Below are 9783 nucleotides of genomic sequence, written 5' to 3' on the forward strand. Positions count from 1 at the left end.
TGCAATATAGGCAGCTGTCCTACTAGGTACCTGAGCCTGGCTTGAGTGTTTATGTGATACCCTGTCTCGCTCATGTAAACTCCTTCTGCAAATGCCCTTTGCTCGTCTAGTAGTTCAGTGTGTTCTATTTGTCTTCGATGCATCTCATGTATGTGTGCTCCTTGATGTGCTTGGATGTTGATTAGCCTCTGGATGGACTCATGTTGCTCATTTTGCCTTTGTTCCATCCTGTTGAATGTTTCTCCCCATTGTAGCCATTGGCTTTGTTGCTGTTCCATCACTTGCCTTTGCCATTCAACTTGCTGAGTCATCATTCTTGAGAGTGTTTCCTCTTGCTGCCCCATCATCTGTAGTTGAAGCTCTTTCTGTGCTTCCTGACTTTCCAAATACTGTCTAGACAAGCCATCAATGGCTTCCTGTAATTGTTGCATGTCCAAGGTCTGTGGTGCTTGCCCTTCTAAGGCTTGTCCTTCCACTACTTGAGGGGCTGTCCTCTTTCTTTGCTTCTTTTGAGGTATGGGGGATGCTGCAGCATTCATCCTTCGGATAGTTATTGGAATTCCTTCTTTTATCCATACAGGATCCTCATCTTCAAATTCCACCCCAGCTTTCTTGCATATTCGGTAAATAGTGCTGGGATATCCTAACATTCCTCTTGCATCGCTTTTCTCCGCCATTTTTCTAATGCCTTGAGCGATGATTTCATGAACCTTGATCTCTCCTCCTTTGAGTATGCAATGCACCATTGTTGCTCTCTCCAAGTTCACCTCCGAGTTGTTTGCAGCTGGGAGGATAGATCTCCTTACTAGCTCAAACCACCCTTTGGCTTCAGGAGTGAGATCTGTTCTCTTGATGAATTTTGGCTTATTCCCAGCACCCCTTTCCCAGTCAGCTCCAGGTACACAAAGGTCTTGCAAGAGTTGGTCAAAATTGGGGTTTTTGTCCATCCTTGAGTGATAACTTTCTTCTTCAAACGGTATAGACCGTAGCTTTAATGCCCTCATTACACTCATGGGACCAAATTCCACTATCTTTCCTCTCACAAAGCTTGTATATGACTCATCTTTCTTATCATACCGAACTGCATTTGCATAAAATTCTCTTATGAGATTTGCATTCACCTTAATGACCGGGTCAGTGAGGAGCTCCCATCTTCTTCTTTTTACCTTCTCTGTGATTTCGGGGCACTCAGCCTTCCAGACTTGAAATCCCAGCTCATAAATGATTTCCTTATCAACCATCCACCCATATTGCAATACGTGGTACAAGCTTCTAAACCTTTTCTCATCATATGGGTGTTCCTCCATGGGTTCATTTCCTTTCCTTCTCTTAGAGCTTGAAGATGCCATGAGTGCTAGTTATTATGTGAAAGTGGTAAGGTTGTGGAGACTTCTGGTTGTTTAGGGTTTTGTGGCAATAGAGAGAGTGAGGATAAGAGTGATTGTAGTCGGATATGGGTGTCTTTTATTGAAATGAAGAGTGGTGAAAGTTGTGTGATGACAATGAAGGTTGGTACGGCCAAAGAGTCCTTTATATAGAGAAGTTGTGATCGAATGGAGGGTGTAGATTGATGAAGTGGTCACTTGATGGATGGCTGGGGTTGTGCATGGCAAGAAGACAAGGATCCTCGCTTTCTGAATGAGATTGCTCGGTCTTCTAGGGGTCCATATTTTTCAATGTTACATGGCAACATTTTCCAATGTATTCTCTTTTTAGAACAAGTGTGTAGCCCCTCCTTTTGTGGTGTCCGAACCTTCTTAGTTTGATTGTTCAATCAATCCCCATCAATGCTCCTTTTCTTTCCCTATAAGGATAAAATAAGAAAAGTAAGAAAAGATAGCAAAATGAATTTTACGGCTAACAATAAATTAAGAAATGATTTAATTATTTATTTATGAGTTCCAACTTGACTAACTAACTATTGGTGGGTTCTTATATGCATTTTGGTGGCACCATGGGGTGACACCAAACTTAGTTTGGATCACTGTGATGAAAAGTTTGGTTCAAAACTCCCAAGACTAGGATGCATCTTGGTTTGCTTTAAACACCAAACTTGTTCCTCACTATATGCTGCACAAAAGGGTTGTTACCAATTATTTGTTAAGTTTGGGTTAAAATTCATAAATTTTGACTTATTCACTAACTTCAGAAAGCATATAAAACATGGGTTGCCTCCCATGAAGCGCTTCTTTAGCGTCACTAGCTTGACATTACTCCCTCATTATGGTGGTTGGTAGTGCTTGAAGTCCTCCCCCCTTGCTGTGGACTTGTATCCATTGGTTGTATCAATAATCTCTACGTGCTCCAGGGAGAGAACTCTATTGATAGTGAAGACCTTGGGTAGCTGAGATGGTATAGTAGGGAGATTAGGTGGAATATCTGGAAAGTAAGCTGAGATCACTCTATCACCTGGAGAGAAGTTCTCTGTAGAGATCTTTTTGTTCCTCCACTTCCTTGGAACCTTCTTCCTTGTGTCTTTAGACCCTACTTTGCTCTTGATGACTTCTTCTTCTTGGGGAGTTTTGTTGCTTACTTCACATATCTCTGGGGGATCAGGTTCCTCCAGATTCTCTTTGAGTTGTGGCAACTGACTGTTTCCTTGTTCCTTATGCATGGGTTTCCCTAGATGGGTTGGGTGTGCTTCAGTACTTGCTTCCTCTTTTAACAGTTCATCATGATGTTTGTTTGGTTCTTTGTATTCTTGGTCTTCTTCTTGTGAGAGTTTGAAGACCTTAAAGCTGAGTTGCTCATCATGAATCCTCAGTATTAGCTCCCCTTTTTCCACATCTATGAGTGCTCTAGCAGTAGCTAGGAATGGCCTCCCCAATATGATTAGGTGTAGGTGACTCTCTTCCATGTCCAGGATGACAAAGTCTGTTGAGAGAAAGTATTTTCCAACGTTGAGCAGCACATTTTTCATAACTCTTATTGCTTGCTTTTGAGTCTTGTCAGCCAGCCTTATCACCACATCTGTGGGCAGTATGTCATTGATTTGCAGCCTTTTCACCAGAGACAAGGGTAGTAGATTGATGCTTACCCCCAAATCATATAGTGCTTTATCAAAAAATGTCTCCCCTATTGCACAAGGGATGTGAAAACTCCCTGGGTCTCTCCTTTTTGTGGGCAGCTCAGGTTGAATCAGGGTACTACATTCCTTGTTCATCACTATAGTCTGTCCTCCTTTGAGTAAGCTCTTTCTGGGAAGAAGCTCCTTCATGTATTTGATGAATGCTGGCATTTGCTGAATGGCCTTGATGAATGGTATGTTCACATTCAAAGATGCGAATAAGTCTAGGAACCTTGAGTATATTCTCTTTCCCACAGCACCCTTAAGCAGTTGGGGAAATGGTGCATATAGCCTCAGCAGTTCTTGTTGTGAGATTTTTGGTTCTTGGTGATCTCTTTCTACCTCCTCCTTTGACTTGTTTGCAGGCTGGTTGGGTTGTTTGCCTTGCTTGTCTTCAGCTTCTTGATCACTTGTAGTGACCATTTTGCAATCCTCCCATCTTACTTTCTTTGCTTCTCCTCTTGGGTTTTTCTCCATGTCACTTGGGAAGATATCAGTAGGCTTGGGAATCTTCTCAGCTAGGCATCCCACCTGGTATTCCAGCTTCTTGATGGACTCTCCCTGGTTCTTAATATTGGCTCGCACCTCCTCTTTAAACAACTTATCGTCTTGGATGTCTTTGCATATTCCTTCAAGTAAGGTTTCAAGCTTAGTGAATCTTTTATCAATTGATGATTGATTGAGGGCAGAGGTGCTGTTTTGATGTTGATATGCCCTTTGGGATAATTGTTGGTGAGCTGCATTATTGTTGGGGTTGTAACACCTCTGTTCTTGACTTTGGTCTTGCTGATTTCCCCACCCAAAGCTTGGGTGATTTCTCCATCCAGGGTTGTATATTTTGGAGTATGGATCATGGCTTTGTCTAGGTGAATTCCCAATGTAGTTGGCTTGCTCAAGATCTCCCTCTCCCCCTTCAGCAACTCCTTCTTGGGCTGTTGATGAAGTGGTGATGGCTGCCACTTGATTCCTCTCCATCTTCTTGGTGAGGTCAGCTAACTGCTTGGTAATGAGCTTGTTCTGAGCCAGCAGAGCATCTACATTGTTGAGCTCTATCACTCCTCTAGTGTTCCCTCTTTCGGATGCATAGAAGTAGTCGTTCTCAGCTACAGTCTCAATGACATCTATGGCCTCTTCAATGGTCTTCTTCTTGTTCAATGAGCCTCCAGAGGAATGATCTACAGCCTTCTTTGATTCATATGACAAGCCTTCATAAAAGATGTGTAGCTGCACCCATTCATTGAACATGTCTGATGGGCATCTCCTTGTTAAGTCTTTGAACCTCTCCCATGCTTCATATAGAGTCTCACCATCTTGTTGTCTGAAAGTTTGAACCTCAGCTCTCAGCCGGTTGATTCGTTGAGGAGGGTAAAATATGGCCAAGAATTTGTTCACCACATCCTCCCAGGGTGAACACCATTGGACTTCACTGTGTCACATATTCTCAGTAAGGTGGTTAGATGTTGATTGGGGTCTTCTTGGACACCTCCTCCGAACGAACAGTTGTTCTGTACAAGGGTGATGAGTTGTGGTTTCAGTTCAAAGTTGTTGGCCTGGATTGTGGATTTTTGGATGCTACTTCCGCAATTGCCTGGGTTTGGGTTGATGTAAGAGCTTAACACTCTTCTATCTTCCCCAGCATGATTCGCTCTACCTCCTCCCCCACGGTTATGAGCCTCTTCTTCATGTTGGTTCTCCATGTTGCCTTCCATGTTTGGTTTAAAATGTTCCTCAAAGTGTTCCTCTTCCTCTTCAGTACCAATCGCACGTTTCCCTCTTGCTTCCCTCCTTAATCTAAGGAAGGTCCTCTCAGGTTCATAATCAAAAGAAGTTGAAGCCCCGCTTCTTCTCCCTGTCATACAACCAGCAAGTACAAGAAAGGAACAATGTGTGCAAAAAGTATTGCTGACAGAATTACTGTTAGTTATGAGTGATGCAATATATCAAACAGTTAGTGGGTTAGCAAAATAAATGGCAAATAACAAAGAAAAAGAGAGTAGAGAGGGAAGGGGAGAAGTTAGCTGAGACACAAGGTGAATTAACCAAACAGAAAACTAAATGAACAAAACAAAATTGCTCAATCTAGTGATCTTCTAATTTAATAATTGTTGATGCACAATCAATCCCCGGCAACGACGCCATAAACTTGATGCTTGTTGGAAATTGTCTCTCAACAAATTCTCTTCGGCAAGTGTACCGAATGTGTCGTCAAGTAAAAACTCACAATAGAGTGAGGTCGAATCCCACAAGGATTGATTGATCAAGCAACTTTAATTAGAAGAATGTTCTAGTTGAACGAATTTAGAATATGGGTTGAGATTTGCAAAAAATAAAATGCTGGAATGTAAATAACAGAAAAGTAAATGCTAGAATTTAAAATGGCTGAAAGTAAATGACGAAAGTAAATTGCAGAATTGTAAATGGGAGTTCATTGGGAATTAGGAGATGTTGCAATTCTCCGGATCAAGTTCATTTTCATCTCTTCCTCAATCAATGCACTCATTGATCTCCTTGGCAATCTTAATTGATTGAATTACAATTTCTTGCAATTCAATCTCTCAAATCTTGATTAATAGCCAATTCCTTGGTCAATTGCTCATGAGAAGAGATGAAGTGTGGTCACTGATTATACCACATGCATTTCCCAAATCAAGTATTGAGAGGATTATAGTCACATATCCATCCAAACCCAATTTGGCCCAGCATGAGAAAGCATTTCTAGCTTGATCTCTTCATTCCTCTTTCAAGGCTCAGAAGAGATCCAAGTTTGAATAGCTTCTTTTCCAAGATAACTACCCAATGGGATGAAGATCGAAAGCTTTCAAGTAAAATCAAGAGAAAAGATAGAAGAAAAATAATGAAGACTAGTATTGATCCATCAAATTACAACAGAGCTCCCTAACCCAATGAAAGGGGTTTAGTTGTTCATAGCTCTAGAAATTGAAAAAAAGATGGAGAATACATCATGAAACTAGAAGTTGCAGAGAAAGTAAAAATACAGAGAGTCGTTCTATTCCTCTTTTCCAGCCCCCCTTTTTACAATTCAAAGCTACCCCTATATATACTACTCTTCTCAGCTTCTAGTGTGATTCTTCAAGTCTTGGGCCTTTGGATCTTGAGTTTGAAGCAGTTTCTTTTCTTCATTTGGGCTTGGCTTTACTTGCAGAGAGAAAGTGCGCAGTGGGCATAGACTTTAGTTCAGTACGTTAGGGGTGCTAACCCGAGTGAAAATATATGTTCGAGAACGTTAGTGACACTTAACATTGTCACTAACGTTCCAATACACCCCTTTGCTTCACGTTGAATCCCACGTTAACTAGGTTAACGTGGCTTCCTAACGTGGCTTTGCTATCCTTCGAGAACATTAGTGACACTCAACATTGTCACTAACGTTCCAATGTGCCCCAAGGTCTCACGTTATAGTCCACGTTAACTAGGTTAACGTGGCTTCTAACGTTGCCATTCTCAGCCATCCCAACGTTAGTGACAATGTTGAGTGTCACTAACGTTGGCTCATTTTTCAATTCTCATCGTTAGCTTTCACGTTAACTAAGTTAACGTGGAAGTTTACGTGGCTCTTGGGGGTTGTGTGGTTGCTTCAACGTTAGTGACAATGTTGAATGTCACTAACGTTGTCGACAACTCTTCACTTCTCATCGTTAGCTTCCACGTTAATCAAGTTAACGTGGGAGTTAACGTGGTGCTTTATATCATAGGCCAACGTCAGTGACAATGTTGAATGTCACTAACGTTGGCTTCTCTACCCCTCCTTATCGTTAGAGGCCACGTTAACTAAGTTAACGTGGCTTTTAACGTGGCCTATTTATGAGCAATTGCCAACGTTAGTGACAATGTTGGGTGTCACTAACAGTGGCTCAACTTCTCTTCTCTTGTTAGAGTTCACGTTAACTTAGTTAACGTGATTCTTTAACGTGGTCGTTGATGGCTTTTGAGAGTGTTTAATTGGCAATTTACTTTTCTCTTTATCCTTGCAAGCTAGCTCCCCTTTCCTTGCTTCCTTTGGTCCTGAGATCAAGCAATAGAGTGCATCAAACCTCTAGTCCAAGTCATGAGTAATGCAACCTAATATTTATCACTAAACTCATGCAAAATTCTCATAAAATTATGTAATATGCACCATGTATGCTTGAATCAAGTCATAAGTGAATATTTGCCCAAAACCATCTTATTTCCTAAGTAAATGCATGAAACTACCCTAAAAACAGTAAAGAAAAGGTAAGTGAAACTGGCCAAAATGCCCTGGCATCAACAGTTTTCAGAATTCTTGTTTTCTCTCTAAACCATGAGCAACTAAACCTCCACTGTTAAGGTTAGGAGCTCTGTTTATTCTATGGATTAATACTATTTCTTTTTTACTTTAATTCATGTATTGATTTCAATTTCAAGAATTGTTTTTGTTCTTTATCTTATGAATCTGGGTGGAACGGAAGTATGACTCTTATTCTATTTGAGTTCTTGTAAAACTTGGAAAAGCTCTTTACCTGAACAACAGCTTGAAAACGAATTCTCCAAAATCACTAATTATTTGGATTTAACGAGAAATGTGACATATAATCCTCTTATATTTGGATAATTAGGGTTTCTCTGGCACATAAACAAGTTTTGAACTTAACCCTCTAATTGGAATCAAGTGACCAAGGAATTGGTAGTTGATGAAGGTTAGAAGACACTAAAAAGGTCTAAGGAATTAAGGTTTAAGTCACATATAGTTTGTCACGAATTGACTCTTGCATGATTAAAATAGTTAGTAAGAAAAGTTAATCCGGAAAATAAATATCTCTGAAACCTTAACTGTTTTCTCCATATATTTCACAACCCGTTTACTGCTTGCTTTCTGAATTTACTATTTGATGCAATTAAACTCTCAAAACACCATTTTTCATTTGTCTAACTAAGTAAATCACCCAACTATTGTTGCTTAATCCATCAATCCTTGTGGGATCGACCCTCATTCACTTGAGGTACTACTTGGTACGACCCGGTCCACTTGCCGGTTAGTTTGTGGACTTTAAATTCCATATCATGTTTTTGGCGCCATTGTCGGAGATTGACTGTGATTGACAACTAGTAGTTGTTTGATTGCTTAGATAAGTTGTTTTAGCTTTAATTTTATTTAATTTTTGCTCCTTAATTTTCGAAAATTAGTGCTACTGTTTTTCCTTAATTTCTGAAATTAAGTTTGGTGTTACCTAGTTATTTTTAATTTAATTTTCCTGTTCAATTTTTCTTCTTAATTTCGAATTTTTCAAGTTAATACTAACAATTTTCGAATTTTTCTACTTCATTTATTTAGTTGTTCTATTTTACTTCTTTACACAGGTTACCTCACTGGGAATTCTCTACACTTTGACGTAGAAAATTCCACTTTTCTTGTTTTCTGTTTGTTTATGAGCAAGAACAAAGACAAGAAACCTCTTACAAATTTTAATCCTGAAAGGACTTTGAGGCGGTGCTTGCAACAAGCTAGACTTTACAAGGCTAGTGAAAATCTAAGTGAGACCTTTGAAAAGGAAGCTGCAGAGTCCACTATGCATCATAATCATGCTGTTAATGCCAATGTGGCAAATTCGAATGAGAATGAACAACTTAGAAGAGTGCTTGGCTCATACACTGCCCCCAATCCAGATGTCTATGGGAACAGTATTGTGGTGCCTCCTATAACTGCAAATAACTTTGAGATGAAGCCTCAGTTAGTCACTCTAGTGTAGCAAAATTGTCAGTATCATGGACTCCCGCAATAAGATCCAAACCGATTTATCTCTAACTTCCTGCAGATTTGTGACACTGTGAAAACAAATAGAGTGAATCCTGAGGTTTACAAGCTCATGTTCTTTCCATTTGCTGTGAGGGATAGAGCAAAGCTACGGCTAGATTCTCAGCCCAAGAAAAGCCTGGACACTTGGGATGAGGTAGTCATTGAATTTTTGTCCAAATTTTTCCCACCACAGAAGCTGACTAAACTAAGGGTGGATGTTCATACCTTCAGGCAGAAAGATGGTGAGACCCTCTATGAAGCCTGGGAGATATACAAGCTGTTGACAAGGCGATGCCCCTTGACATGTTTTCTAAATGGACCCAGCTGGAGATCTTTTTTGAGGGCCTCTGTGAAATGGCCAAAATGTGTTTAGACAACTCTGCAGGTGGTTCATTGCACATAAAGAAAATGCCTGAAGTGACCACTGAGCTTATTGAATTTGTTGCTAACAACCAATATCTTTACTCCTCTAACAGGAATCTTGTAACGCCCTACCATACAGAGTCTTATGATTAAGTCATAATTCAGAGATGGCAAGGTATTACGACCTCTAAAAATTAAAATTTAGTACGTATAGTAGTATGAATGATTGATTATAACTAGGAGCCTTTGAAGAAAAGGGGTAAAACAAAATCGTAACTCGAAAGCGCAACACATTGATCGATAACGTAACGAATGAAGGAATAAACTAACACGAGATTATATATATACAAAGGAGTGCCAAAAATAGGAATATCAAAACTCAAAATCCAGTTGCGAAGATAACCGGTCCGAGCATAGCAATATATACATGTAAATAAAGTAGGAAACCCCAAAGGAAACCCAAGGGACATAAAATACAGAAAACCTATTCTCCAAAAATCCCCTCTAAGAGGAGTCATCACAGTTTGTATTATTTAGTGGAGATAAAAGTATCTAAGCAAAACATATAAACCAAAATTAG

At 39.9% G+C, this 9783-nt stretch overlaps 1 pseudogene; it reads left to right on the forward strand.

Moving 5' to 3' along the window:
• The first annotated feature begins 4312 nt into the window (after window positions 1–4312).
• Window positions 4313–4413, forward strand: LOC130937056 (small nucleolar RNA R71; annotated as a pseudogene).
• Window positions 4414–9783: the final 5370 nt, after the last annotated feature.

The sequence above is a fragment of the Arachis stenosperma genome, chromosome 6, assembly GCF_014773155.1.
Source record: "Arachis stenosperma cultivar V10309 chromosome 6, arast.V10309.gnm1.PFL2, whole genome shotgun sequence".
Taxonomy (NCBI): domain Eukaryota; kingdom Viridiplantae; phylum Streptophyta; class Magnoliopsida; order Fabales; family Fabaceae; genus Arachis; species Arachis stenosperma.